The following is a 14,726-nucleotide window of genomic DNA, read 5'->3' on the forward strand; positions in this document are numbered from 1 at the left end:
CTGAAAATACAATGCTAAGTGAAATAAATCATATATAAAAGCATAAATATGATATGGGTTCTCTCATTTTAGTAATCCAAAGCACAAATGAAAAGCAAAATAAAAAAAATTCTGAGGGTTCAGGGGAGAATGAGATATAAAAGACTTAAGATAGATCATGTACATCTACCGACTACCCATAATGGATGTAATCTCTGTATGTCATACATAGAAACTGATGATGATGGTGATGATATAGAAATGAAGAAAATGGGAAAAAAAAGCGGATCAAGAGATAGAGGGACGAAGGTGGGTGGGGAAAGGCAAGAAAATAAAAACTAAAGATATGTTAAGTACAAGCCCCCACTCCCTAAGACGAACACAAACATCAGGCACTCCAAACACGCACTTTAAAAAAAAAAAATAGATTTTGTCTTTATTAGGATTACTGTTCAAAGTATTTCCTTTTATACGTAACTTATTTTACATTTATGTCAATCTGTATAAAAACTTCTGTTGAAACAGTTCTCTCCTGAGTATCTAGTAGGTCCCAAGTATGTATTGTCACAGGTTTTAATTCCAAATATACTGTTGAAAAGAAATACACCCTGGGCCGCTGTGTGCCTCTTTGATCCTTGTTTTTGTGACTTGTCACTAAATGCATACCCAGAAATGAAAAGATCTGCACAAAGTTTTGAAACTGATCAACACTGAGTAGTTTACCATCAATTCTTTCTTTATAGTGCTAAGTTGTTTGATATACACAAATCATACACACACACACACACACACACACACACACAAGCACGTACACACACACACATATGAAAGAACAAGCAAATACCTATAATATATAAAAGCTGAATAATATGTTTTCAGGAATCACGGAAAGGATAAAATTAAACTTTTCTTTTTCCATTGACAGTATTATATCCACAGGAAGACTACTCCATCTCCTCTTTATCAGGAACACTTTTACAGCATAACAGTTTCTCCCATTTATAGCCAAATAATGCACTGCATTCCCAAGATCACAGTATTTAGGGCCTCAGCTTATGAAATTCTGGTGTGGTTCTTTTTCTTTCTTAGTCTCCTGGAATGCTTTGTAGCAAATCACTGTGTCTATCAACATCTTCCCCCTTGACATCAATATTGCTAGATGATCATTTTCTTCCTCACTTCCATTTTTTTTATGATGAGACTGCCAAAAATATTCATGTTTCTTCCAACTGATACAACACTTTTTGTAATTTTTGGAATAGAGGAACATATATGCAAATTGAAATTTTAAGTTATTATCATTCCTACAACTACTGTTTATAAGTAAATTAATGCAAATGCCATTAAAATAACTTATTGAGTACCAACTTAATTTTAATCTCTGTTCTAACTATCCTGTGAGTGTTTTTTTTTTAATTTTATTACAATAATTTGCACATTAACGTATGGAAATGCAGGTACAAAATTAACCCACCCACAGTTCTGTACATAAGGAATATGTGCATATATGCAAAAACAGAACCTACATCATCTACAAATGATCGCACATGCTTTACTATTTAATGTAACAGAGGGAGTTAGGGCTTTTGTCCCAAGTCTTATGAAAATACTACAGTACCCCTTTCAGCACCAAATATTCCAGTAAGATTTAGCTAATTATTAAAGTTAATAGGAATCTGCCTCAAGCAATGGATTCTATGAAACATCACAAAAACATGACCCTGAGAAGTACTAAACCAGGGACCCTTTATTTCAGTTAGGGACTTGTCAGAGATTCCTCAGAGATGCTACCGTATGTCTTTCCACTGATAGAGACTGGGTCCTCTCATATGAACAAGAGAGGTTTTGCACTTAGCGAACATATGCTTAAGGCAATCTGTTAAGAAACACCATTTTCACCACTTAAAATACAAGAAACCATAATGCAGAAGAATAGATGTGGGTTTTGGAGTGAGCTAGAAATTGCAACAAGGAAATAGATTCCTTTTGGAATCTTCTTTAATCTGAAAATAATGTTACTTTATCGTTCTTTTTGGAGACAAGGTATCACCGTGTAGTTCAGGCTAGCTTTGAGTTCACTGTGGAGCCAAACTAGCCTGGAATTCATGGCAATCCTCCTGCCTCAGCCTACTGAGTGCTGGGATTATAGCCAGCCCACCATGCCTGGCCATATTTTATCATTTTTTGTGAGAAATATAAATAAATAATTTAAACTAAAAGGAATTAAATTCAGACAAGGAAATTAAATATTATGTATTCTAAATTCATACTAATAAAATCTTTTTTAAAAGCCATATGGCACAGTTCCTGGAACATAAGAAACATCCATTGACTATTTGAGGTAACCATACATATAATAGCTCCCTCCCCCCATGTATCTTGTCAATATAATCTGCAGTATTTTACAGAGAATTGTGCAGAGCTCCAAACAAATATTCTGATGTTTATGGCTAGAATGCAGAACAATGAAATTGCATTTGTTGTTTTAACTAATTGACATACTTCTTCCCATTCTCACTATGCTAGAATTGGATTTTATGGAATGGGGCTTTAAAATTCAGGCAGCATGGAACTGGTCTTCCTTCCCAGCAAACCGCGAAGTATACTTCACCCATTCATTATAAGGACAGGAAGAACCCACGATCTGAAGGGCAAAACCCCGCTCTCTTCATATACAGGGAAAGGCTGACTTTGCAGAACAGAAATACTTGGGTCAAGTGGTACCAGCCATGCAGACTTAGCAAAGCAGAAACGGCCTCATCACTGACAGCTCAGCTCAGCTACATTAATAGGAACAAGGCATTTTACATCTTTTGCAGTATGTTCTCAAGCAAAATAAAGGTCATACACAAATGACACGGCCCCACATGGGTCAGATGCCAGCAGAAGAATCTTAATTCTCCTTAACTATCCAGTCAAAATTCCAAGGGGCAGCCTTGAAGACTGCAGCACTCCCTGTCCAAATGCAGCAGTTGCAGTCCAGAGACACAAGCAGACAGATTCTACATTGTCAGCAGCAGTGATCACAAAGTCTGTATGTGGTAGGTTTTTAATAAATAGACATCTGTTCATTGTCTGGGGAAAAAATGAGATGTTAGAAAAGAGCCATGTTAACACCACTGGCTGACATTTGAATTTTGTTTCCCCAATCACATATGAAGGTGTGCATATGACTCTCATTACTTATTTGCTGTATCTTTTGGAGAGTTGTGAGTATAAAATACAGTGACATCTGGAAAGGGTACTGAGGCTGCTCTAGGAAAGTCAGAGTACATAAAATCATTAACTTATAGAAACTGGTTTCTCCAGTTTCATTTAGTGCTAAGACTACCTTTGGGGCTTTTGTCTGACTGCACTGGGCATAACTACACTGAGTTATATTCCCTTTTCTAATACTTAAACCTAATTAAGAGGGGTGAAAGAATATATTAATCACCTACAAAATTCCGGTTTTACATCAAGGAAGTTACCAAGTGTATTTAACGTTAAGTCTTTAATTTATATTTTTCATAGGCCCTTACAGCAGATTTTGTTGTTCTGAAAATTAGATAAGTGAAGCTCTACAAAGTTACCTGATTCAAATCTGTTCAACTCTCACCATCATATTCTCCTCCAATCACAACTTTAAGCTCGGCTCCTGAATTGTGACCTGGGTCCGAAATCCGAAATGCAACTTCAGAAAAGCAACTTTGTGAGCATCACTAGGAACTGTGCTATTATTATAAATACTTCATTTTGCACAATTTCTGCGTCTCACTTAATAGCTTCATTGTGAATTGGAGTTTTTGAAGTTTACAAACTCGATTAATACCTCTGTAATCCCACAGAAAGTCCAGAGTCAAGCTTCTTTCTTTTTTTTTTTTTTTTTTTTTTTTTTTTTTTTTGGTATTTTTTGCTCTCTGGATATCCAGTGATATAGGACTTGGGCCATTATACATTTTCTGTCTTTCAAAAATTTCATATTGTACCTCTTATTAATCAAGTACACGAGTTCCTCTGCACATGTACACACATAGACACACACATACATATAACTAAGAATGTGCCACCGAAGTTACCAAGATTTGTAGTTCACACATTTGGAAAAAACAATCAAACTATAAAAACACAAACACTGAACAACCATGATGTAGAAACAATTACTTCTGCATAATCCACTTAATTTGAAATTCTATCAAAGGTATCAGATGATATTGCCTTAAATCCTGTAGGAAGTCATCAGCACAACCCCTCACATTTCTATAGAAATGCTAACTTTATAAATCATTTATTCCACAATATTTGATAATAAATCTCAGGATAGCACTAGAAGTTAAGAACACATATTTTTAAATTGTTCTGGAGGAATTCAGTGTTTTGAACCTTTGAGTGACTTGCTAACCATTATGCCGCACTATCAATGGTTGATGGACATCTTCTGATGTTCAATCCAGAGTCTGCCTTTTGCTGATTGTGAATCCCAGCCTCCAACATTCCCGCGCTTTTACTTGTAACCGCTCAGTGATCCCAAATGGCAATGCAGATAATTGAATAAGTTGATTTAGTTTATTGCAAAGCCTCTACTCTATTCACACATCAATTAATCATCTTTTCTTTGGTAACCTATTGGGACCAGAATTCATTTTTAAGTGGTAGAACACAGCATCACAGCTCCATGAAACATTGACACATCCTCAGAGAATGCATCTCCTTCATCCCAAGGGTCTGCATTTCTGGCAGTATGTTGATACTCTTAGCCTATTCATCCTAGCTCCTGTCTGTCACCTTATCCACTCAACTCCTTGCAGGGCAAACTCACCAGTCTAGGTTGCTGTAATGACTCAGCAAACAGAAGTTCAAGTTCAGTCCACCTGGTACACACACACACACACACACACACACACACACACACACACACCCCTCCAGGGCTGCAGCTCCCAGACCCCTCTCTGCACTTGAACTTACTAAGAGATCTTCCTGGCTTCCTTTAACCGTGCTCAGTAGCTCACTCTCCAGCTGTCAGCCCTGTGTGTTAGAGGGAAAGAGCTATTCATGTGTTAAGTGCACTGGTCTTAAAAGAACAGAGAAGCAAACTGGAGAATGTTGGGTCTGGTTGGCTTACTTGAGCAGATCCCCAGAGAAAGGCCTCCCAATGAACTGGAAGTGACTAGAGAAGAAACTGCAATTTCCTTTATTCTCCCCAGTAAACTCCAGGCAGTCAACCTGTTTTTCTAACACCGTAACCATGCATATATTTCCTCTGGGTAACTTCAGCCTCTTCACTGGCAATACTGGCATCGTACCCCTACTAACATGGAAGTTCCTACCCTCCCTTCTGCATTTCCTTTTCTGAAAAGCAGCCCTGTGAAACCTCAAAAACACTTTCTATCACAAAACAGAGCTTAAAAACGACATGACAAAGTAAGCCATGAATCTGAAGCCAGGTATGATCAAAAGCTGTTTACTATGGCTCTGACCTGAGCTTAAAAGGAAGATGTAAAGTTACTGTTGCACAAGAACACTCAGGAACTCTTAAGAAGCAGAGTTTCGTTCCACATGGCATGCACTGGAAACAGAAAATCCTGAGTTGGCACATAACCCCCTTCTATTAGCTTAAAATAGGTAATAATGAAAGTGTTGCTATTGCTAGAAGATTCACTCATTACAATTATTAAATTTCAAGTGCATAAAATCAAGATGCTATCATTTTTTTCCTTAAGATGGTATTGAGAAAAATTATGCAATTAATTTTTTTTCCCAACACCACAAGTCTAAATGTACACTTTACTGGTTGAGAATGTGAATGGAGGAGAGTAATCAAAATTAAACATCTTCAGTGGAAAGAGATACTAATTTGTCAACTTCAAGAAAAGCATTTCAAAAGGTTTCTCTTCATTCAAAGAAGTCATAACACAAAATAAATGACCTAAAAATATTGTTCTGTCTTCCTGGGACTAGTAATCAAAAGCTGCAGGTTAATAAATAACTAACAAACTTAAGGAAGGATAATTGTCTCTTCTAAATTTGGGGACCTTCAGAACCAGTAGGTTCCTTAAGGAGACCAAATATTATTTAATCTTCGAACAGAAAACTTTGTATTTCTTACTTATATGTTCACCTTTGCCTATATTCTCAGACAGTTTCATGGTCACCAGCATGTGTTTGTCACAGACAAAATGAAATTTTATTTGAGGTTTAGTGTTCAAGCTGTTAAAAAAAAACTTTCTTGCTTGGCAGTGGACATTGTAACTGGGATCTGTGGGTAACAGATGAAAATATCCTGATCACAGAATAGTTGATAAATTCTACCTAGGAGAGAGTTTTCCCTTAGTATTTTTATCAAGAGGACTGTATGGAGCTGTCAGTCACAAGACTGCGTGGGGGTGGGGAATACCTTTTAGCAGTGCCCTCTGTGCCTCTTTTAACCACTTTTTCATACCATTACCCAAAAATCATTAGATAAATGGTCACATCCGAGTATTATTTCATTTTATGGATAATTTCTCTTGTGGAAAAAAGAGAACTACCAGCATTTTGGGTATGATGTTTGACATCTCTCAAGTTGCATGTGCTGATAGATCTCTGACCCAGTCAATGATCTCTAATAAATTTCCTATGTTACAATTTGTGCCTGCTCTCTTTCTAAATATAGACATCAATACTTGCAGTCAATCGCCTATGCACGCCTTCCTCCATCTGCTTAGTATGTAGACCTGTCATCTTTACCATTAATGTGTTCACAATAACAGAGCACAATGGTTTGCATTCCATTAAATACCACCATTCCTTTGAGGACAAATTATCCCTATGCAGTGACCAATAAACACTAATCTCCTGCTACTTCCTCTTGGAGTGGAAGCATTTCAGAAATTTACATACAAGTTATTCTCACTTCTTTGGAGAAACTAAATGATGTCAATGCAGAGATGAAAACACACATACTGAAACACAGACACAATCACAATGAGATGGTGTTTCGATTTAATTAAAGCATCTTCAGATTAGAACAGGTAAGATATCATCTACCTTTCACTTTGAAGGAAGAGAGGGGAGAAATATGAGGGCTCACATAATCAGAAACAAACACTAAAGAGACTGAATTAGGCAAGATGTGCGACTCAGTCACCTGAATCCCTGATACCACTTGCTTTTACTGTCAAGAAGAGAGAGTCAAGAGCAATTTGCCACAGCGCTCCCCTCTCTGGGGATGGCAGCAGGTAAGAGGGTGCTAAAATGAGGGTAGTTTAATCAGGGGACGCTGCATCCAGAAAGGTTAATGAGTTGCAATTGCAAGAGTATCCATGCAAAAAAAGTGAGGTTCAAAATACCAAACAATTTCTACTTTGTTTTAATTTGCTCCAATTAAGAGCTATTGAAGCAGCTTTTCTGTAAGCCACATATTTGCTACTCTCCAGAGCAGCTATAACTACTCAAAGAAGAAGGAAAAAAAAAAAAAAAAAAGGAACTGGATGGGGGATTCTACTATTAAGTTATCACAAAAGTCCAGATTATACATCAACCCCCACACCCTCTCTGAGCAGACTGACTTTTGTCTGTAACTCAGAGACTGCCAGTAGCTCTTCAGATTGGTTATTTTCTCAAATTTAAGAATTTCAAGAAAGGGGAATGCTGGAATCTCCCCTGCCACCCAAATTTCATACATCCAGAATTTACTAAGAAAATGTCAGATGTGTAGGGGATGTACAACACAGGAAGAGAAATGGGGGAGGATGGCTATGGAAATGGAAATAATCTCCTTGGCATAAGAATAACCCGAAAATGCCCCACACTGAGTTCTCCTGAGCATTACAGTCTCTAGAATGTGCATAAAAACTCCGTTGGGGTTTCTAAAAGCAAACAGAAAAGCACAAACATTACAATAGATAAAGTACTGAGATCTTAAGTTCTCCTGACTTACCTTTCTGATGTCCCCTCAAAGTTCACCAAGAAAAATTGAAAATCCTCTAGCTTTTGTTGCAATATTCTATTTTCTTTTCCTCTTCTTCTTCTTTTTTTTTAAGTCACAGAGGAGAAAAATAATCAGTTCTCAAAGGTTCCCTTTATCTGATTTTCCTGCACCAGCAAAAAACGTGTCCAAGAGACTCCGTCAAAAAGTAAGCCAAAAACTCATCAAAGGCAAAAGGAGAAAAAGGCAGAGCCAGAAGAGAGGGGGTGGTGAGAGGTGGGGGCCACAGCCTTGAGCCCAAGTGCGCCGAGATTATTTTCACGCTGCTGAAATCTCTTCCTGTACGATATACCTGCTTTGGTGCCTTGGTTGTCACACAGACACACACTCTCACCCACACGCATACACACCGTGGACACTCACACGCTCCCTTTCACGCAAAAGCAGGCACCTGCACTCACACACAGGCGCGCGCGCGCACACACACACACACACACATACACACACTCACACACACACGCTCACACGCACACGCAAGCACTCACGCAAGCCGGTGTAATGAAAACTGTCAGTAGTAACCTCCCAGAGCTGCTGTGTGCTGCAGATGGTAAGGCTCGCCTCCGTTACCTTCCCAGGTCTGTGGAGGATCAAAGGAACATCCAAAATCAAGAGGGGGTCCCCCGGGACTGGATGGATTCCGGAACCCTCTCCCCTAGGCAGAAGCATCAAGTCAAGAGTGGATCAATCGGCAGAGGCGTCTGCTTGCGGGATGCCCCGGATTATGGCAAGGTTATTAATCTTGATGTGCTGCATCCCCCACCCCCAACATTCGGCAGCCTGCATTGAGACGATTGCCAGAACCCTGTCTGTCCCTGTTCTACTGCATTTTGCTCAGCCCTCTGATGCTGCTAGTGAGACACGGCGGAGGCAAGAATACTAATAAGATGGTTAGCTACAGTTTCTTCGCGGCAGTCTGCACGCAGTACAGTAAATGTGCACTTCCCGGTGCTCTGCGCGTGTCTGCAGGAGGGCACCGAATCCAAGAAGGTCAGGGGGGGTGAATGGTGCCTCAGAGGAGCGCATCGCGTCCTGTAACCCTTAAGGACGGTATCTGTGGCAGTATTTTACTTGGGTTAAGCGGGTAGGTAATGGTTTAGAAGCTAAATGGAGAGACAGAGAGAGAGAGAGAGAGAGAGAGAGAGAGAGAGAGAGAGAGAGAGAGAGAGAGAGAGACTGGCAGATAAATTAGCTTTATATAAATAGGTTCTAAGGAGACAGAGGGAAATTTTTAGCATGCTGCTGCCCTAGCTGTTAAAAGGAAGTACAAAGCAATTTCAAAAGCTAGCTCCAGCCTATAAATCTTAGAGAAGGCAACAAGTATCTGCATTTGACTGAGTGGCTGAGGATACATGGATTCCTGCTAATACAAAAAGTTTGCTCATAGTTCTAGTTCACAGTCAGGGACCCCATTTGCACAGAGCTCTAGGTGGAGTTCATTCATTTTTAGTGGAAATTCTGGGTTTTCCCATGTACAGTTTTACTTAGCTGTTTTTTTTTTTTTTTTTTTAAATCAGATTTACCAAATTGCAAAGCGTACTCGCATAGCATAGTGTCACTGGGGATTGGTTGGCCATCATCTATAGTTAGCATTACCTATATATACACTCTCAAGTAAAGTGAGCTTAAAATTATTAGGAAAAAGCAAATTATTGTATCTCTTTTAGTTCCAGTGAAACAAAAAGTATACATAATATGCTAACTGAGTAATTCCTCAGTCTCTACAGTACTAATTTTCTTGTTCTATGATTAGGGCTCATATTTTATTATCTCTACTGTAGATAAAGATGTTGAACGGATTCTTTAATTTAAATTAGCTTTATGTAAAAAACGCATTGGGCAGTTGAGAAAGGCAGAGGAGCGTGAAATAGGAGGCTTTGCAGTACCAGGCATGGCCAGCGGGTGTCACAAAAGAAGAAACAGGCAAAAAAAAAAAAAAAAAAAAAAAATCCACTAAAAACAGTAAACATTTCTTCTGATTCAGGCAACACAGATTTTAATAAAATCAATGGCATCCATTTGAAATATAGATTTTGCAAATGCTAAAGGTGGAAATAAGATCTCAGAGAACAGCTTTGCAATATTTTTCCAAATGTTACTCTCAGATCACCATTTTATGTAACTCTGGATGTTATCTATTATTAATTCTGGGAAAATATTACAACAATGATTATTATTAGAATTTCATTTCTGATTTTTTTATTTGATACAATGTAAAATTAGATATCTTTTTCTAAATGAATAACACTAAACTACAAAACAGGTAATAGGAAAAAGTAAATTAGTTGCTTAAAATTAGTATGTAAATGTCTGTGTAAAGTTCCCATTTAAAGAGAAAATTCTATTTCAACTTGATTGCATCTACAAAAATATTAGTTTGAAAGAATATTTGGGAGTTAAAATTACAAATAAGTTAAGCATTACATAAGCCTAATGTACAAATCATTTAGGTTGATCCTTACGATTCCTATTTCATTATTTCTGGGCACTAGGGATGGAACACACAGCCTCCTGCATGGTAAATCCATGCTCTAGCATTAATCTGTAGTACCAACTCCAGCACTGAATATGTGAAAACTTTTAAAATATCTACAATATTATCTTAGCCTTTATTTATACAATTGCAAGCAAGTACCCACAATTTTCCCAATTCTGATTGACCCAAGAAGTCAAAAGAATATAATGTCAAGAGGTTGGGGCTTGGAATATGGAGAGAAGATGGATTCAAATTTCACTTTTTCTTATATCACGTTGTGTCTGTAATTCACAAGTCTTTATCAGTCTGTCCCCCCCCCCACAAGGGGAGAATGAGTGTAACCACTTTGTCACCCTCCCTCTGCCCACTGGAAGTCAGAACATTGATACTTAAATAAGATTATTTTGAAACCTGGAATGAATTTATATTTGTTGCATTTTAGCTTATTCCCAGACACAGTCAGTGATCTAGCCCGGCTAAATATGCCTTATAACCGATGTACATGTTGATTGTTTCTATATTAGCTTTGCTCTAGTGGGTCACCAAATAGAACAGGTGGAATCAGTCAAGATTCCTGGTGCCAGGAACCATGTTTTAAAACTTCATTTTATAAACAATGGTTTGATTTTTTTTTTTCTGTAAACATTTTGTTGTGTAATATTTGGCCATTCCTCAGTCACTTACCATATACATCCTGGTTTGTATTTGTCTATGTGCATGCTCTAAGATTCATAGAGGAAAAATAAGTCCACTTTCTTGACTATATGATTCTGAACTCAAACAGAATATGCAGTTAGAAAATCAAATTGCAGCTCACAGCTTCTGTGTCAAGACTGTTTCTGAAGCCAATCATACCAGCAAATGCTAAAGCCCACTGCTCATAAAGGCATTATGCATTGAATTTAAGTCTTCTTAATTCTCAAGTTGAAACCCCAAGTCCCATGGTGGGATGATGTTAGGAGGTAGAGTGATGGAATTCAGGACAAATGACTGCAAAAGATGATGTCATAGCATTTGAGAAAGCAGCAGAATCAGGAAGATCCTTCTCAATTTTCATTCACCTCTTGGCTAAAGCCAGAAAACCTCATTGACTCCTCCCTGAAACTTCACTCACAGTCATGAAGCCCTCATTCCAGGCCCCCTGTCCCAAACCTGAGGAGAGAAAACATATTGTCTTTAAAGACAGAGGTACCAGGAAAAATCTGAACCACAGGGCTTGCTAAATTCCCCCCAATAGATACCACTAGACCACTCACTCCCTGACCAATTACACATAGGTCTACTTTCATCAAATCTAAGCAGAATATACATAGAATTCCCTGCTTATATTCCTAACTAAGGGGTTCTAGATCAAATAAAAGTTAGAAGAGATCAATTTTAATGTTTTTCTCCTTTTAATTTGTCTTTTGTTGTAGGGGCTTCAGATGTAAACTTTGTGATAGCTGAAGAAACAATATTGATTGCTCTTTCCTACAAGAATCTTTAGGAGTTTATTAAATCATAAGAATGGAAGCCTCATAAAACGAGTGTTCTTGTAAGAGGAAACATCTGTCTCTCCTCCTCTCTCTCCTCTTCTCTCTCCTTGTCCTCTCTTATCACCTTCCCTCCCTCCCATTTTCTTCCTTCCTTTTCCTTTTTGGGAATACAAGAAGGAGGGGTGTATCTTAAACCACAATGAAGACTCTCACCAAATTGACAAGCAACACCTTAAATTTGAACTTTTATATTCCAGAAATATATTCTTGTTATTTAACCCATCCATTCTACAGCATGTATATAGAACAGCTCAAGCTGAGTAAGTCACACAGTGAAAAACTATCCCAGAAATAAGTATAGTTCCTAAATTAACAATTGCATGGTAAACCATATCAGATTAGCAGTAAACCTCAAATGGGCACTTTAAATGACTGGATATTGAGTTTCTTGGCTATTGATTATTACAAACTTATTATCTATTCCATAAATCATCTGCAAAGGAAAAGGAACACCAAGGAGGATTTAAGTTCCATATAATCTTCTTCTAGATCTCTTGAACACTTACATAAGATAAAATATATGAGTTATAAAGCTCAAACAGCTTGTTTGAACTTCATCCAGCATTTTAAAAACTGGAATAAATTTAATTATTTGTATATTAAAGTTGAACAAAAATTTCTTTGAAATCAGTTTTCTGGGTTTATATTAAATATATTTTCTCTTGATCTAAGAAAATTTCTTATCATTACAGTCCCCTGTAAACTGAACCACAGTATATCACAAATTATGCAGAAATCCAGAATATTTATGAGCCCTTTCCTTTCCCCTGCATGCAAGAGAAAACCATTGTCCTGGAATATGTTCTTAGAGACTTCAACTTTTAAAAAGTTTGCAAGAAGTCTGGGTCTGCTGAGAAGTATGTTTAATTAAAGGTGAAGCTACATCCACATTAATAGAAAATTTTAAAATCCCCTGGGAAAATCAGTCATTAACTGTGGATGTGTGACAGCAGATAAAAAATGACTTTCAGATGGATATGTTTTATTTTGGGAAGTTTATTTCTTACTGAATATGAAAGGATTGTATCACCAATAAGAGAAAGTTTTTACTAAAAAAACTTAAAATTTCAATTTAAGGCTTCATTTAAACCAAGCTGACAGATAACATGGCACCAGGCTTGTGTGTGTGAGTCCTGTATCTATGAAAAGAACTAAGCCTAGGAACAGGAGCATAGCTGAATCTTTCCTCTACTTGTCTTACTGTACAATTAGTTTGCCTGTAATCCAGGAGCTCCAAATAAGTTTACTGGGCTAAAAAAATTATATTCTGTTATTTTATCTCTTGAAAATTGTATTAAGTACATCTCCAGTCTAACACAGATCTGTTATTTAAAACGTTTTGTTTCTCAAATTACTTAGCCCTGCCATTTATATCGAGAAACTGCAAGGTTAAATAACTCTAGTGCAAATGGGGGCCCTTTAAAGCAGTTTCTCCATAAGAACAACTTAGACTTTTCTAATTACAGTACTTAAATTCATCAACCAAAAGAATTACATAATCCAACTTAATATTTATTGCATACTATTATATGCATAATATTAATCTTTGATGTGTCTCTTTTTACAACACTTCAGTAAAGAAAGTTTAAAACAATTCCCTTCAAACATCAAGATCTAGACATTTTTGTTATTGATAAGGATGAAAATATTATATATATATACATATATATATATATATATATATATATATATATATATTGTTTGTTTAAGGAAATAATATAGCATATGGAATGCACTTCACTTCAGCCTCTAAGTAGACTAACAGCAGCCAGGATGTAGGTAGTGTTTATCAGTGCAGTAACATTAGTGTTTAATTAGTTGCTAAATAGCAATAACTACTTATTATTTCTCATTATCTATAGGATCTATCATAAGCCTCCTTTTCCTCATTTCTGACATTAAATTTGTGTCCATTTTCTTTCTTACATCAGGCTAGAGGTCTATCAATTTATTGATCTTCTCAAAGAGTGTTTTAATGCTCAATTGATTATCTATTCTTTGTCTCACTCATTTCATGTATCTTTATTAATTCTTTTCTCCTATTTATATTTTTATTTTTCTTGTTCTTTCTTCCATTTTAAAGTGAAGTTTTGCCAAAAAAGGTGCGGGGGGGGGGGGCTGGGGATTTAGCTCAGGGGCATAAGCGCCTGCTTGCAAGTGTGCGGGTGTGAGTTCGATTCCCGGTAGCGATTAAAAAAAAAAAAAAAAAAAAGGAAAAACAAATGAAGCTTTGGTTATTTATTTGAGACTGTTACTGTAATTATTTTTCTTACAATAAATTTGCCTCTGAAAACTGGTTAGTCGGCTGTTAACAAATCTTAACATGTTGTATGTCTATTCTGGTTAAAAAAGGCTTTAAAATTTTTCTTAGGTCTCATTTTTGATCCTTAATTTTAAATGTTTTATTTAGTGGTTAAGTATCTGGGGACTTTTTAAACTCCTGTTTGTTATCATTTCCTTATATAAATTTTATTGTGACCTAAAAATATTCTATAACTTGATTTTGTAAAATTTATTGAGATTTATTTTATGGTTCAAAATATGGCTTGATATGGTGAATATTCTGTTCCCTTAAAATATTTTATAGTCTGATGCTACTATATGGATGCTTCTATAAATGTCACTTATGATAGTTTGTTTGACAATGTGGGTTACTTTGTCTATAGTATTACTGATTTTTCACCTATGTACTTTATTATAAAAATTCTAAACTACAATTATAAATGATAATTACATTTTCATTTCCCTTGCTTTGCTTCATATATATGAAAGGTCTTTTATGACACAGTGAAAT

At 36.7% G+C, this 14,726-nt stretch overlaps 1 protein-coding gene across 4 annotated transcripts in view; it reads right to left on the bottom strand.

The window, feature by feature from the left end:
• Positions 1 to 8,867, bottom strand: part of Lrrc4c (leucine rich repeat containing 4C) — a 1,223,661-nt gene extending 1,214,794 nt beyond the window's left edge. For 3 of the 4 annotated variants that reach the window (XM_063227790.1, XM_023563016.2, XM_063227789.1), the window contains exon 1: positions 7,877 to 8,782. The gene's annotated coding sequence lies outside the window, so the exon portion shown is untranslated. Of the gene's footprint in view, positions 1 to 7,876 lie in introns of all 4 variants that reach the window. The other variant, XR_010040205.1, reaches the window with a different exon arrangement.
• Positions 8,868 to 14,726: the final 5,859 nt, after the last annotated feature.

The sequence above is a fragment of the Cavia porcellus genome, unplaced genomic scaffold, assembly GCF_034190915.1.
Source record: "Cavia porcellus strain 051 isolate PalLab524CR breed Dunkin Hartley unplaced genomic scaffold, mCavPor4.1 scaffold_17, whole genome shotgun sequence".
NCBI lineage: Eukaryota > Metazoa > Chordata > Mammalia > Rodentia > Caviidae > Cavia > Cavia porcellus.